The 12,575-nt window shown below is 42.8% G+C and overlaps 1 protein-coding gene and 1 long non-coding RNA gene across 5 annotated transcripts in view; one reads left to right on the forward strand and one right to left on the reverse strand.

The window, feature by feature from the left end:
* LOC308464142 overlaps positions 1–6,754 on the reverse strand; it is a 37,499-nt gene extending 30,745 nt beyond the window's left edge. Inside the window, exons 1-3 of one of the 4 annotated variants that reach the window (XR_013979877.1) lie at positions 6,652–6,754; positions 4,936–5,120; positions 2,659–2,733 (exon numbers count right to left, since the gene is read on the reverse strand). This is a non-coding gene — a long non-coding RNA (uncharacterized lncRNA). Of the gene's footprint in view, positions 1–2,102; positions 2,734–4,935; positions 5,121–5,740 lie in introns of those variants that run through there. The other 3 variants (XR_013979878.1, XR_013979879.1, XR_013979880.1) reach the window with 3 other exon arrangements.
* Positions 6,755–6,955: 201 nt separating this feature from the next.
* PAFAH1B1 (platelet activating factor acetylhydrolase 1b regulatory subunit 1) overlaps positions 6,956–12,575 on the forward strand; it is a 55,904-nt gene continuing 50,284 nt past the window's right edge. Inside the window, exon 1 of the mRNA XM_080983137.1 lies at positions 6,956–7,329. The gene's annotated coding sequence lies outside the window, so the exon portion shown is untranslated. The remainder of the gene's footprint in view (positions 7,330–12,575) is intronic.

The raw sequence follows: 12,575 nt of genomic DNA on the forward strand, positions 1-12,575 counted from the left end.
AAACAGGAAGTCAGCCTTCCGTTTCTTGTAGATAGATTAAAGCAAAGACATGGCAAACTAGAGTTCAGAAAATCATTTGTAAAGGATCAACTTTCATCATCTAAAACTACTGAACCCCCTTCGGAAGCAGGAGAAGAGGGGGGATTTTTTCCGGATGGTTTAAACTTGCAGGAGAGAGTGTAAAGAAAAGTAATTTTCCACCGTCTTGAACCTAGGAGCGGGATGTCAGGACAGACGTTTTTGGGAAGTTCACTGACTATAGACAAATGTTTTTGACAGATAGTTAAAAGAAGAGAAACAGTGATTCCATTGTTCTCTTTCGCATTTTAAAGGAACAGATACTGACAAAATATCTGAAAAAGGAAACTTTGTTGTTAGATCTGCTGTTAAAAAAAGAAAAGAAAAGAGATTGATACAAATAGAAGTTCTTCCCCTAGAGGGAGCTTGTGAAACTGTTATTAAACTTGAACTGGGGAGCTTCGCAGCTGCAAACAGATTAAGATCGTGGGAACAGACTTCTGACCTTGCATAACAATGTATTCAGAGGCTCTGGTGCGTGCTTTCTGTAAGACAAGTGCTTTATTGGAACAGTTACATGAGAAGATGGATTTGATGACTGTTGCGATTAGAAATTTTGGACAGGTAGTGGGTATCTATATAGAACCCACCCAGGAATCAACTCAGGAGTGTGATCTGACAGATCAGATGAGGGAGGAGATTGTTGTTGGACCTCGGGTGGTAGAGATGGAGGGAGCTGTGGCCCAGCAGGAACATGAGTTGTTGGATTTGACAAATGAACTTGGAAAAAGCCAGATTTGGAGAGATAGAGTTTTGTTGGGCTTGGAGATGGGGGGCTGGATAGACCCCCCTATGCAGGGATGTCTTGACTTTTCAAGTCTGGCAATGGGCCGTGAGGAGTTTGGGGTTGTGGGGGTCCTCAACTTTGGAGGGACTTTGAAACATGCTTTTAAATACCACATGGAGTTCAGTGTGGATTATGGAAAAGGGGCTGATCTGTCGAGAAGGGACAAAAATACTGTCAAGTTGGAGTTTCCACGAGTGAAAGGACCAGAAGACAAAGTAAAGTACAGGTATAAATATGAAGAAGATCTGCGGAAGGGACATGGAAGAGACTTAAGGGCCTCGGACATAAGATTACCAGGTTAATGAACTAGATGGATGGGACAGAAAGGACTGACAAAACCCAGGACCAGGAGGAAGAGACGTTGGATGAAGATTGGAAGAAAGTTTTTAAATTTTTTTTATTTAGGATTGTTTTGTAAAATTAATGAGTATTAGAAAAATGTTGGAACGAAACTATTTGGCTTTAGCAGAAATGTTAAAAAGAACTATGCAAGAATATGTTATGGTTATGAGAAATTGGTATAAATAAGATTTAAGTTTTAAGTTCTAGGGTCTTTTATAGTAAGATAAGGTTAAAATAGATTAAGGTAATTTAATGACAGAATATTATGAAAAATGGGAAGGATTTGCTGTTATAATTAATAACTGGAATACAAAAAAGGGAGGTGTGAGGAGGTCGATGAAATAAGGCAATGACAGTTAAGGATTTGGGAATATTGGATCTGTTTTTAAATGTTTGTGGTTTACTTTTGTTTTTTGGATTTTGATGTTGTCAGGGAACTGACATCGGAGCGAGAGGCGAAGGGGAGGCTCCTAGATGATGCTGGAGAAGGACCCAGCAGCAGGGGGAGAAACAGCTCAGTAGAGGGGGAAGCATTTAAGCGCAACACCAGGGATAAAGGGGGGCAGATGGGGGAATCGGAGAGAGGGCTCCAGGACTCTTCACTGGAACTCAGTGAGGAGGGGACAGGTCCTCCGCTACCCACGCCCTCCCTGCGCAGAAGACTCCCGCGCAGTGAGAGGAGGAGGAGACTGGGTGTCAAACAACTTTTATGTTGGAAGAGGTTCAAGAAACGCCCACTGACGGATTCTGCCAGCGACTGAGGCAGTCACAATTAGAAAGGGCTGTGCAGTCAGAAAGGTTTAACAAGGCAAATTAGCCTAGAGAGGCACCAGTTTACGCACGAGTAACTCATACTCATTACAGATGTGTTTTGTCTTTTTTGTTTGTTTGTATGGTTTGACTGCTGTTTGCTTTTCCCTTGTTTTTTTCTTCTTTGTTTCTTTGTTTTTTCTGTAACCTTAAAATGCTTAATAAATATCATTAAATAAAAAAAACCATTTGTATGGCAATGCGCATCACCTTTGGAGGGTCTGGCCCCCTCAAATATTTGACCCTTGGACCCTAGGATTTGGCTCCTGTGGAAGTGAAGGAGTGCTAGGGACTGACCTTCTGCACTTTAAGTTTCTTCCCTGCTTGAATGCAGAATCAGGGCCCCATATCAGGGACTCTGATAGAGAACTGTTGGGAGTTAGGTGCAGATGTGGGGAAGGACCTGGAAAATGCATCTGATCCTTTTATAAAAGGAGTTCTGGACCAGGGAGAGGGGCAGGATCAGAGGAGCACACTTGTGTCCCTAACAAGTCAGAGACAGATGGAGAGAAAACTCCTGGATTAGTAACCTTGGGCACTCAGTGAGTGGTAGTCCTTATACAAAGAAAGGAGCAATCCTGAGTCCCTAAAGGGAGTAAGTGTAGATAGGGAAGCAGACCTCGTGTAGTGTATCCCTTTACCTCAGTGTTTGCAGACCTGGAAACATGGATAGCTCCTGGAAAGGAATGGCAAGAGAGTTTTCGCCTTCTTCATACCTGTCCCAGAAGAAAAGCCAAGTCACATTTGCTTCAGAAAGTAACGACTGGACTTACTGTTTGTAAGAGCTTTTAAGTTGGGATCACTGGCATGGACAGGGGCAGTGCTTTTTTTTCCTAAAAAAAATGTTTAGGGGTGCTCTCATTTTCCTACTCTTATTGAAATACTGCCCCTCAAAGAGGCCAAACTTAGATTCTGCATCCCCCCCCAGAAAAAAAGCACTGGACTGGGTATTTAGAACATGGTGTAATACCTAATAAAAGCTGCTGAGGTTGGTATTGAGAAAGGAAGCGTGATGTGCCCCTGTCTTAGAGTGGACAAGACTGGCTGAGCTCCATTAATTTCACTGAATCTACTCTGAGTAGAACTTTGATAAACAACAGTGTACTTGCTGCAGTTTCAACCTCTCTTTCCTCTGTGTTTTGCCACAGTCTCCAATTAATATAATGGGCACATCTTATTTAACAATAGACTCAAGTAATAATGAAGGCAGATTGGATATTGCTAATGGGGAAAACAATTGTTCCATTCTGTGGGTGAGACTAAATTCAGATCTACGCTATGTGCCCTAAGCATTTCAACCAAACAACAGTTGCTAAATTATTAGAATGCTATGGTATATTTGTATGCTTAAGAAATAAACATGTAATATAAATTTCTGGTGCCTCACCGAAGCTTAGATGATATTGTGAGACCTCAGCCCACTGAAATTCTCTCTGAAATTCTTTTTATTTTATTTGAAGAAAAAAACTCCCATAGATGATCACAGAGAAGCCTCTTTGATGCTATACACACATATCTGCATGCCCAATCTTCAAAGGCTTTCTTTTTTAACAGAGCCATGGTTTAATACTTTTTAAAAGTTTTGTTCCTATTTCATACACCATTTGATCTTGTCTTCAATCACGCGAAGTGAGCTTTAAAATATAGTTTGCAGTCTTTCATTCCTTTTACTAGTCTTCCCTGCTGAAAAAGCTCATAAAGATCAACGGCCCTTCTAGGCAAGACTGCATATGTTGGTTCTTTTTCATTATTAGCATGCTTCTGTCACATTCAAGACAGCAGGGAGACCTGATTTGTTACTTAAGAGCCATTAATAGATTACTACATCATAATTGAGCAGAAGCCATTTGTCTCTAGAAGTCAGGTGTTTAGCCAATTGCAATCAAGCAGGCTGGATGCACATCTGTTTTAACACTGGTCTTACCTGTTGTCTAATCTACTGTATATTTTGGAAACAGTTTGTCTGTCTGTCCATCTGTGCTCTATAAGTTTGGCCACCTCTTTTGAGAAACTGCCGCCAAATTTGACACGAATGTTCCCGAGGTAGGGGCTACAGTCTTGGTTGACGTTCGAATGCCAAGTGCCATTTTGAATCTAAATGGCAGACTAAAATATGACTAAAACTCACAAATTACACTGTCCATCTAAAAATCTCACAGGGGTTGTGTTATTTGAATTCCTAGGCAGTGCTGGACTGCTAGTGGAAGCTTGAAGGATACTAAAGGTTAACAAGAGGATTTTCCACAATTTTCATCATTTCTGACCATTGGCGATTATAGCTGGGGCGGATGGGAGGAGGATTCCAACAATATCTGGAGAGCTGCAGGTTAGCTGCCCCTGTTGTAGAGGGTGAAGCACCATTTACAACTCCTTACATAACATGTCTGCATTATATATTAAAGTCAATTCAAGTTTCGTTCAGACCAATTCACCCATGCACCTCCATCTAAGCTAGATGGATTATACCTCTCTAACAGGATGAGGTGTATCTACTTGCTATTTTGCGGCATCACAAAAGTACCAGGAACCCTTGAGAGGAAACCTTAATCCCAATCTGTGTTAAAGTGGATGCTGGAAGGTATTATTTTCATTCCCACCATGTATTTGTTGCATTCAATACTGCTTTCATTCTGCTGCAGTTCAACTTCCACCAAAAACTAAACTAGAAACTATACAAAATTTTGAAAAACAGTTTCTCGTTTCTGTTACTGGTAATAAAACAATAATGAACAAAGCAAATTTCTTTTCTGAGTCACAACATTATGTGTCATTCTTGGTTGTTGTTGTGTTGTTGTTTTTTTGCTATTATGTTATACAGTATATTTTGTGCTTTTATGTAGCAAACCGCCCTCAGATCTTCAGCTGAAGGGTAGTACATAAATTTAATAAATAATAATATTAATAACAATCCATCTCACCAAAGTCATGACAACTGCGAATAATGTGTCAGCTCAATCTGCTATCCAGGTGCTAACTTGATGGAGAACCACAAGTCCTTCCATTTCTCTCTCTTCTGGTTCTTCCTCTTCAAAACAAATTTGGCTCCAACTGTATTTCAGATAGAGGACTCCATTAATCGCTGTCCATCAAACAGAGGAGAGTTCTGCAAATGAAGTCATAGAATTGAATCATAGAATTGTAGAGTTGGAAGGGACCCCAAGGGTCTTCTAGTCCTGCCCACAACTGTCCCTGGGTGGGCTTGAACCACCAATCTTCTAGTTAACCATAAGCAGCATTGACCCACATGCCCACCCTACCTCCTATGCAGTTTAGAGTCCATGAGACCTGCTTCCAAGCAGACATGGGGTAGCCAGGTTGGTTTTGACCATACACAATTTTGGCTTTACATGCTCTCCTTGGAATATAACCCCAGCGTAAATTGAGTCGCCTGTATGTAACTTTAAAAACGGCAACCTTTGTGTACTTGTTTTCCTCTTCCCTCCCAATTCCCTTTTCCTCCAATGTGGTGTCTATTAGACTGTAAGCCTGTGCACAGGTTAATCTGTGTACTGTCCCTAGGAAAATTAAAGTGCTTTGTAAATGATAATTTACAGTAACAGTATTTTCCCAGTATACCCCTGCCTCCACTTCCTTGTGAGTTTAATTTTAGATTACTAGCTTTTCAGACAGCAAACTGTAGTCTTATACTTTGCAACCCCTGTCACCCCTTTGGAATGAAAGTTCAGAATGAAACTATTAATTGGCCAAACTTTTAACTCTTACCTATTTTGGGATTTTTAAATTTTATTTTCTTCTTTGAATTGTATTGTTTGGGGCCATTTCGATGGCTGAAAGGTTGTTTTAGAGAACAAAACACCTATGCTGATATTTCCACCTACGTGGTGCTGTTAGCGCAACTAAGACTGACACTGTTATTCCAAAGCCTTTTTTGAGGGTGTGAGAGAAGCGCTATGAATGCTTTTATTTAAAAAAGGCACATTGAAGTAAAAATAAATGAATAAGGCTGCCACCGTATTTTTTTACTTGGGAATAAGACCTATGGAACTTAGGAGGTTGCACGTAGAGATTTAGCTTGTAACAACATAACGATGTAAGAGGTGTTGAGAACAAATTTTAGTGGAACTAGACTGCAAGGGAATTTCCACCTGTTCTGTAAGAAAAAACGTGCAAGAGGACGTTAGTAATGTCATTAATAATATTACATTTATATTGCTGCCCATCACTGTATATTTCATGGGTGGTTTACAAAAAAAGCTAAAAGATAATGAAAATGAACCGCCAGTCATTTAAGAAACATAAAAGACATGATTGTTCATAAAATAAATCATTGGCTAAGAATTTTTTCTCCGCTGCTTGTCTGTGAAGGATTACTGATTTCTGCGGGTGGGTTGTTGTTGTTGTTTTCAAAGGGGGTATTTAATTTTAAAATATTGTTTTGACAGCGCGACTTGGGAGCCGTTTTTGAATTTTAAAATGATGATGTTGTTGTTGGTGCTGCGGTTCGTCCGCCGCCTTGAGCTCGTCAGAAAACGCGACGATCACAACGACGATTGTTTGAAATTAAGACCAATAGAAGTATTTTAATAATCATAACCATAATCATATTGTTGATGAATGTGATAAGAGAGTAACAATGGTGATTGTAAACGGGAGAGGGTTGAGGAGAAACCGACCGACCGCCACACAGGCAGAAGCGGCCAGGCGGGCTGAGGTAAGCTGGCCGCGGTGCATGTCGGGAACAGAGTCCGGGCTGGTGCTGCTGCTGTGGCGGCGGCGGCTACCCTCGTCGTCGTCGCCGCCCACCCCGCGCCACCGCCTTCTCCTCGGCCGCGCTGCACGCCGGGAGTCGGCGCGCGTCGGCCTCCCCGCAAGATGGTCTCCGGGCTGCTATCCCCTCCCCTCTCCGCACATGCGCAGTTCTTAAAGCGGGCCGAGCCTGCTCCCTCCTCCGCTGCTGCTCCCTCCCTCCTTCCTTCCTGGCGGCCGGGGCGCCACTGACAAGACCGGGGCGGGAAAAGGGCGGTCGACGCCGCTGCTGCTGCCGACGACGACGAAGGAAGACGACGACGACGACGAGCGCGACGACCATTACCGCCGAAGAAGGAACACCGCTGCGACCCCTCCGCCCGCCCCTCCTCAGCCAGCCTCCTCCCACAAGCTTCCTCCATCTTCTTTCTCCACAAGCCGGCAAAAGGGGAGGGGGCCGAGAGAGCCCTTCTTCGGCGAGGCCGGCTCTGTGCCTCCCCCGGGCCCAAGGAAGCGACCAGCAGCCCACCCCCCTCACTGTACGCGCTCGCCTCGCGCGCGGAACCGGCGCCGGTGAACTGGTGGGAGCGGCCTCGGAGGCTCGGGTAAGGCCGGCCGGCTTCTGGGTCCAGCGGAAGAAGGGAGGGTGTCACACCTATAAGGCGCGACACGGGCTTGTACTGTGGCGCTTTGCTTTATTATGGCTTTATTTACTTATGTGTATTGGGCGCGGGGTGAACAGGAGGTAGGCCCCGGCTTGGGGCTGCTCGTGTTGCTGCTGTTGCCGCCGCCGCCTCCTCCTCCTCCTCTCCCTCCCTCCCTCCTTCCTTCCTCGCTTCTTTCCAGCTCGCTCTCAAAATGGCCGCCGCGCCCGTTGATATTGAGACGGGGGTGGGGGGGGGAAGGGAGGAGAGAAGGAGAAAGGGAGGGATGAATAAGGCTTCCCTCCCTTCTCTCTCTCTCTCTCCCCGACTCGCATCCTTACCGTCGTCATCTCGTGTTTGTGTTTTGCCCCCCCTTCACGCCCCAACCTTCATTCGCACGTCTCTCTGAAATGCACGCTGCCCATTCTTCTCCTCTGTCGGATACCCCCCCCCCTTCTCCCCTTCTTTCCTTAGGTGACTAGGCAAGAAAAACGCGTATGGCGTGCTTTCCTTTGCTCCCGCTCATCCACCCTCCACACACAAACGTTCTTCCTCCTGGCCTTTAGCCACCCCTGTACTATGATTACCTCTGCCTCTTTCTCCGCATCTCTCCTGAACATCTCCCCATGCACCCACACCCCGCACCCACCACCTGCCAAACGGCATGACCCTGTTTATTCTTTTCTCGGTCCCCCCCCCCCATAGTAGGTGGGTGGGTAGATTGGTTCCCCCTCTTTACACCTCCCCTTTTGAGATAGTACCCTTTCTCAGTCTCTAGTGGAATCGAGGTTATTTTTGCTCTTTCATCCTACTTTCCTTTTTAACGGGAGTGGGGCACGTGTGACCCTCTAGTGGGGGGCTGCACCTTGTTTCTCCTCTTCCACACCCATCTTATAGGTGACACTTTCTTGTCTTCTAATAGGAAGCTAAAGGGCTTCTTTTCCTTCTTACCCCTCTTTCCTGTTAGAGAGGGTGTACAAATGAGTATATAGTTGCCCTTTGACTTCCAATTTTGTTTATCTATAGAGGAGGTCGGTGGCCCCTCACCTTGGCTGAGAAACTAGCCTCCCTTTAATGGAGAATCTGTTACATTTTCCATTAAAGGATATAGATTTTCCATTGGAGGGAGGGGAGAGGCTCCTAATACTGCTGTTTTACTATTATCTGAATTCTCAGCATCCCTCTCCAGCTGGATGTGATCTTTTCTAGTTTTTCAGTTCCTCAATTCTGCCGTAGCATCTCCGCCCCATAATCCTGCGTTACTGCATTTCTCCCCTCCCCTCTGTACACACCTCTTCATCTCCTTTCTCTAGCTGGAGGAGTCTGATCACACCCTTTGCTCTCTGGTTTCCCCCCATTCTCAAGCCATCTTTTAAAGCATAATTTGTTGGTACCCACTACCTCCTACTACCACAGCATCTCTCTACATCCTCTGTTCCTAGCTCTATCATCTCCCCTTCTTGCATCTGCTTTGTCACTCTGAAACCTCATCATGCTGCCTTGCTTGAAGGCCCTTCGTGCTCTAGTCTAGACCAGCCTTTGCACCCATCTTTCTTTTGCTTCTGACATTCAGAATCCTGCTTTTCTTCAGCTTTAGTCCTCTACTCCCAGCTCTGTTGTTATATCTGTAGTATTTCTTTAATCTCCTTTCTTGCAACCTCCGGTCCATTTTTCAGTTCCATATTTCTGTAAGCTTTGTCTCACAGCCCACAACTCTGGTCTCCTACCACACTCTTCTCTTCTTTCATTATCTTTTCTTCATATTTACTGCCACTCCACTGCTTGACCACCTGCATTCCATAATGATGATCTCTTCTGGCGACTTCACAATAAATAGGGTGGAGGAGGTTGTAGTGATAGTGACACCAGTAAAGGCCTGGAAGTAGAGAGGAAGTCAGATTGAAAGGAAATATATCAAATATATCTCTCCCCCCCCCCCCGCATGCTCCTTGCATTTCTTTATTCCTTTCTTGTTGACAAAAGTGGGGGGAGAATTACTGTTTGTTGGCAAGTTGGCCTGCTTCTCTGTGTTGTTTGTTTTAAACAAGATGAGTGTTGGGGTTTGATCTGTGGTACACAACATAAAAGAGGTGTCTGGCAGCTCTAATCTGGTGGTCTGTCAAAAGGCCCTTTTCCACCAATCTCCCTGCAGTGACTGAGTAAGAGAAAAATCATTGCTAGGAGGTGGCTCAGACCTTCAGAACAAGCTGCAGCAAAAATGGGAGGAGGACGTGATGGAAGACTTAGGGAGATCAGATTCCACATGTTGGGGGTTAGCACCTCATTCCTGGTAGAACCTCATTGCTGGCAGCTTAGAGAAGAAATTGCCCTTTTGAAAGATGGGGAGGAGGAGGAGTGATGCTAGTAATGCCAGCAAGGAATCTCATCTCATTAAGGTGCTTGTTTGTTCTGTATTGTTCAGAACACAGCTCTTACTGTAAGAATTTAGCTTTGTGATTCTCTCTTCCCCTTTACCTTACTTCTGTGAAGAAGTTAAGGTGGGTCACACACCTATAGGAGAGGTTTTTGGAGTGGTGATGTGGGTGGGGGAAAGAGAAATTATGCACTCAGCCTCTGAGACTAGTCACATCCCATCTTATTTGCTTTAGTAGCATTGGCTGGGGGGGAAAATGTTCCGATACTACTGCAGTATGGCTTGATTGATGCAGGTCAAATATTTTTGCAGTGAGTTTCCTAACCATGAGTGTTGGAAGCTATACTAACAGTTTTCACTGTGCCTCTCCCTCTGTCCACCCAAAGGGCGGTGGGGGGGGGAAGAATAGTAATGTATTTAGGTGCATTAACCTGTTTGCATATTCAACCCCCCCCCCCGAATTCTTTTACATCTTGCTACTGTGCATATGTCACATTTGTGGACTGCTCTAGCGGATGTGGAGGAGGGGGTGGAATGGTCCGAATTCTCAGATTTATAATTAAACAATTGTGCACCATTGAATTGCTTGGCGGTGTGGTTCAGGATTTTTCAGTAGCTGAATTATTATTATTATTATTATTATTATTATTATTCAGAGTGGTTTAGAATATCCCTGAATCAGATATTTTGAACAAAGAGAACACTTTTAACAAAAGCCTCTGCCACAGATACATTAGTTTGTCAGTAATGTTTTGTGTGTTCTTGTTTGGTTGGATTGTGTTTATGGAGGGCGAGTACAGCGAGCACAGCCATTGAGGAGAAAACTGGGTGGAGTAAGGCAGAAGCTGTGAAATGGCTAGATTACCCTTTTCATAGCATTCACACCACCCATTTTCTGCTTGTGTTTTTGCTGGAGTGCAAGGTATAGTAATTGCAGTAACAATGAAGTCTGTTCTTTAGGGAGGAGTCCAGTGGTAAAGAAATCAAGTGAATGTAGTAGTCTTTATTTATCTCACCACCCCCCTTCCGTAGATCTTGATTTGTCTAGCAGTAAAGTAGCCAGTCAATGTTGGAAAGCAAGGGTTTTTGTTGTTGTTTGATTATCTTTCTGATTGACACAGATTTTCACTTTTTTACTTCATTTGAGATATGATATATTTACACAAATAGTACATATCAAATTTCTATATTAGTGAATGGTGGCTTCATTTGTTCTTACATTTTGTGGTGGTTTTCTGTAGCAGAGTGTTACCTTTACACTCTGTCTTGTCTTGTCTCCTCTCCACAAGTATGATCAAATTGAGCACTGTTATCCTTTGACACATTTTTAAAGAGTACAGAAAAAATGTAGGACAAAAGGATATGGAAAACACTCTGATGGAATGGTAAACATGATGTTCCATCTTTCTTTACACTTACCTAATGAAGGATGGCAGTGTTCTCATTGATATTCAATCTTTGTCATGCCAAATCCAATTCTTAACAAGGGTGAATATACATAGATTGTATCGGACAAAGCACAATTTGATTCTTATCAATATGGGTGTGGATTAAATTGTACCATATACAGTATAAATTTTTAGCATTTCTTTTATGAGTGGCTACTGTTTCCTGCATTTCTTCAAACCAAATAGTTTGGTTGTTTGCTAGAGTGTCTATTGTATAAGGGGACTCAAACTCTAAATTGACTAAAACCATTGACCTTGAGATTTGGGTTGACCCTGAATACTCACACTTAACACAGGAAGAAAATGCATATATGCAAAGAAAAAAAAAGGGAATTAATAGGATTATAGGTCCTGTTCTGTCTCCTCCTCCCACTTTCAAGGCTTATTTATATATAGTTATATAGATAGTCTTTTTAGCTTATTATATGCTTATATGATTTGCTTGTTGATTATATAATCTTCCTTTTGGCCTTGCTGAAGTGCAACCTAAAATGGAACACGTTTTAAATGTTTTGTAAAGTTTGTGGCAGATTTAATATACTTGCTTTTGGGTTAGAATGTCACACACTGCCTTTGAATATAATCCAGAAATTAAAAGGGTCTTTATTATATATAGTGATACTCAGTGTTGAGGTGCTTTTATTTTGTGAATAGGTTAAAGTTGTCATTAGGAAAATCTGTTTTTGGTGTTTTTGTTGTTTACTTTCAAACGGTACTATTATAAAACTTCTAAGGATGTTACTGTTCTAGCCTGTGGTATTTACATTTCAGGTGGCAAAAAGGTTTGACCCTTTCTATATTTTTCATTGCCTGTTTATGGGTGGACAGTTCATGTCTGACACATGGTGAATACAGAACAAAGATTGTGGCTGTCATTATATTAGCATAAAATTTAACATGTTGTGAATATTGGGGTGAACTTCTGCATCCTGGTGTGTGTGTGTGCTTATCATGTCTCTTAGAAGTATGGGAAACCTTCCCTAGTAAAAGGATGCATTGTCATGTTCTCAGCCTCTGTAAAAATCTTTCTGGTTTATGATGTTGTACTCTGCAATTTCCATTCTTTCCCTTTTAAATTGTACCTTAAATTGTTTTGTAATATAGCTACATTATGCTATGCATAATCTTTGTCAGTGCTGTAAGCTGAGTCATGGAATCAGCTGTGCAAATGGAATCATATCTGGGCAGAGGTCTCACTGTTCATTATTACATTTAGAATTGCAATCTAAGAATTCATAAAGTGAATTTATGGCTTCTTGGAGCCCAGATCCAAGTCTAGTCAGATTCTTAACTTTTTTGTATTGCTGTACTTAATTTTTTCTTGATTCCTGTTCATCCAAATCTTCATTTGGGACAGTTACTGTCTTAACTACGTTCTTAGCTTC

This window comes from Podarcis pityusensis (genome assembly GCF_964106645.2).
Source record: "Podarcis pityusensis genome assembly, chromosome: 15".
NCBI lineage: Eukaryota > Metazoa > Chordata > Lepidosauria > Squamata > Lacertidae > Podarcis > Podarcis pityusensis.